Source organism: Pteropus vampyrus, unplaced genomic scaffold (genome assembly GCF_000151845.1).
Source record: "Pteropus vampyrus isolate Shadow unplaced genomic scaffold, Pvam_2.0 Scaffold124, whole genome shotgun sequence".
NCBI classification, from domain to species: Eukaryota; Metazoa; Chordata; class Mammalia; order Chiroptera; family Pteropodidae; genus Pteropus; species Pteropus vampyrus.
In genome coordinates this window covers 2,538,273-2,542,035 of record NW_011888905.1, presented here as the reverse complement: position 1 = coordinate 2,542,035, position 3,763 = coordinate 2,538,273, and positions in this window count along the sequence as shown.

The following is a 3,763-nucleotide window of genomic DNA, read 5'->3' as shown; positions in this document are numbered from 1 at the left end:
AAGTCGGGGTCAGGTGCCCGGAGGAAATCATGTTGGCTGTGGAGGAGGCGGGATCACTGGCCGTAATTCCAGGGGAATTTCTAGGTGGAGCTGCATCGGAAGTGTGTGTGGACGTGCAGGGCTGACTGCTTCCCTGGGTGTGGGGTCGCGGTGATTGACTGGTTCGCGAGATAAATTAAGGAAGCCTGTGGGCAAAAGGTCTTCCTTTGTTGTCTGTGCTTTCATTTTGTTAATGTAAGAGAAACTGTAACTAAGCACAGACATTACTGGATCATCTTCTCGTTCAAAAAAATTTTAGCCCCGTGGTTTAGAGCAGCAGGTCCTACAAGTTTATTTACCTCTGTCGCCTCTGAAAATCCTACTAATATGACAGTGAAGGAGATTTTCTAAAGAGGCACACAACGGGAACGGAGAACAGTGATAGTAAAGAAGTTTTGTCTTTTCATTTTCTTATATATTTTGGTGAACAGAATTTGATTTACTGTAGCCATATTTATCTTTTCGTTTATGGTTAATGCTCTTTATATCTTAGAAATCTCTCCTAACCCAGGGTTAAATGGATGCTGTCTCTTATTCCCTGTAAGTTTTATAGTTTTGCCTTTTACATTTAGGCGTTTAAATCTACCTGGAATTTGTCTTCCTATATGATATGAATTAGGGAACCAATTTATATCCATTTGGAAAAAATACACACACACACACACACACACACACAAATATTACAAATACACACAACATACATAACCCCGTGCGGGTCTTTTACTCTCTTCTGTTAATCTATTTCTCCACCTTTGTGCCTGTATCACACTTTTAAATACTGTTGTTATCTTTATCAGTACAAGTCCTCCCACCTTTTTAACAAAATTCTTCTAGTATATAAATACAGATGATCTTTAGAGTACCACCCTATTCACAGATGGAGAAGCCAGAGATTATCAGACATCTGTGGACAGCCTCCATCATGAAGGATGGACACAAACCTAAGAAGCACCTTGGAAGAAACAGACTATGCAGAAAAATGAAAATTTAGCAAGGAGACAAGTCTTAACTGTCCTTTGAAATGTGAGGTGACGTATTCATAAAACCAGAACAGAATGCTACAAAAGAGGAGTAAACAAAACAAATTTTGGGGAGTCAAAAAAAAAAATAAAACTAGAATGATATAAATCATCCATGAAATAAGAAAATATCTCAGAAGTAAAGGATTATCACTTTCTAACCCGAAAGGACCCACCGCACGCTAGACACCAAGGATGAGAATAAACCCACTCCAAGGCTCATCGTGTGAAACTGCAGAAGGCTCGAGACAGGAGAAGCCTGAAGGTGAGTGGGAAGCGAGGTCACGTACAGAGGGTCAGGGAACGAATGTTCTCTAACTTTTAACAGCGACACCGGAATTAAAAGACAGTGGAGCATTAACAGCAACACTGGAATTAAAAGACAGTGGAGCATTAACAGCAACACCGGAATTAAAAGACAGTGGAGCATGGCTTTTAAAATACCGAAGGAAAATTATTTCCAAGCTAGGATGTATATACCCAAGAAAACGATGCATTAAATGTGAGAGCATAATATTGAGACATGAAAGGTGTATCAGCAAAAACCTATACCAAACATCGAATGACGAAAGACATGCTTTTTCCAACTGAGATCAGGAAGGAAACCCAGATAGCTGCTCTTACCACACGATTCCAACATTGTCCTGGAGGTTCTAGCTGGTGCGTGACGCCAGAAATTTCGTTCAGTGGAAGATGTGGAATGGAGAGGAAATAAAGCTATTTACAGATGCCGTGACCTTGTGCGTAGAAAAAAATTCTAAGACGTCAACAACGACAAATTACTAGTAGTAACAGTACAGCAAGGTTTCAGGATACAAGATCAACGTATATAAGATCAAAAAGATTTCTGTATATTCACAGCAATCCGAATATGAAATTAAAGGAACAATTCCATTCATAATATGATAAGGAATAAAATAAAATTTTGTTTGAGTTTGAGTCACTACGTCACTGCGCAACTATAATTCAGATGTCTTTTGGGTAAAGAAAGGACTGAGTAAAGGCTAGTCACTGATGGGAAGGTGGAGATGGGCGACAGCCATGTGGAAGAGAACACAGGCACCTTGTGATCGGGACACATTACTCCTGTGAAAATCCACTGCTGAAGTCTGCCATTAAGCTCCAATATCCAGCAGCCCATTGCTTTTCCCCCCAATTGATTCTTCCTGCGTGATCACCCCTCTTACAATAAGCCAGCTGGAATATAACCAAGTAGAAAGATGGTGACTTTTTTAAAAACCAAGGACCTCTCAGAGACACAAACAGGCAACCCCAAAGCTTTAAAACAGCCCATAGATTATGTCAAAAATGAGTCCCCCCCTCACCTGGCTGTCAGCAACGAGGCACAGGGACCACGCTCTTTTTTCTCACCACCCTGTGCCCAGTGCCTGGCACCCAGCTTATTTGTTGGGTTAATAAACACCTTTGTTAACAGGGAGTTTTTGTAATCCCTTGGATCGATCAGCCCCCTAGCCAAAAGCTCATGAAATCAAAATAGGGCAATGTCAATGGAACAAGACTAGAATTTGGTGCCAGTCACTGGCCCATTGCACAGAGCAGGCTGTTGATAGGAACTCATCAGCCAAAACCCACACTCCAGTAGGGATGAGAAGAACAGTGTCTCCATGTAAAGCATACCCTCCTCTCACCCAATAAATCCCATTAAAAAAAATAAAATAAAATGAAACTGGACCTAAATCAAACAGCATTGAGACTGGATCAAGCTCAATCCTTGCAGGATCTCATTTACCTTGCAGGTCACGTGAATAAAAGGACCATTATCCATGGCTTTTGTACATACATGTCCTTCTAGGGTAGAGTTTAGATACCCGTAAGGCATTGCACACCCACACACCCATTAATATGTCTGTGGCTCTTCTCTCTTCGCTCAATAAGTGGGGCCGTTCGTTGAGTACCTTTTCAATAACCTTGAAAAGCCCAAAGCTTTTTTTTTTTTTTAACCAAAAAGTTGCAGTCAAGGAGTCAGTCCACCAGGGTAAGCTGAAGGGAGATCTGGGATGATTTTTTTTCCTATTTACGTAGTTTAACCCATCGGCTTCAAAGGAGTTAGGCAAGTTTTTGGAGCAGCACTTAGCCCTCGCCACTACCCCACCTCCTGCACCACCCTTCACCCAAGGGAAAGGCTCAGTGACGTGGCCACCAGGTCTACCGGGTTCGGTGTCCGAATGCACCCAAAGCCCTAGATAATGGTAGTGGCAGCAATGGCAAGCACAGTCTTTAGAGAGGAATAAAGTAACTTTGACAAAAGTGTAAAAGCTAAACACTGAACACTACAAAAATCGCTGAAGTGAAAATCTAAGTCAAAGAGATATACCATGTTCATGGATTGAAACACTTAATATTGTTGAGATAGCAATTCTGCCCAAATTTACATACAGATCGAATGCAATTTCTATCAAAATCCTAGTAATTGTTTTTTTTAATTGGCAAGCAATTTCTCATCAATGTGGGGCCCCATTCCGGAAGGGAGACCAGGTAGGTCAATTTGAAAAGTTCACAGGGCCCTGACTGCTATAGCCCCTTCAAACCATCTGGAGACCTCTCGAAATCGCCCCCTAGTGGAGGAGTAAAGTCCATGCCAGTTTCAGCTGTCCTGAAACTGACCTGCAGAGCTCTCCAGGCAGTGCCTGAGGGTCACCCTGCTGCTAGTCTCTGCTCCTTGTACAGACACTGATACCGTGCAC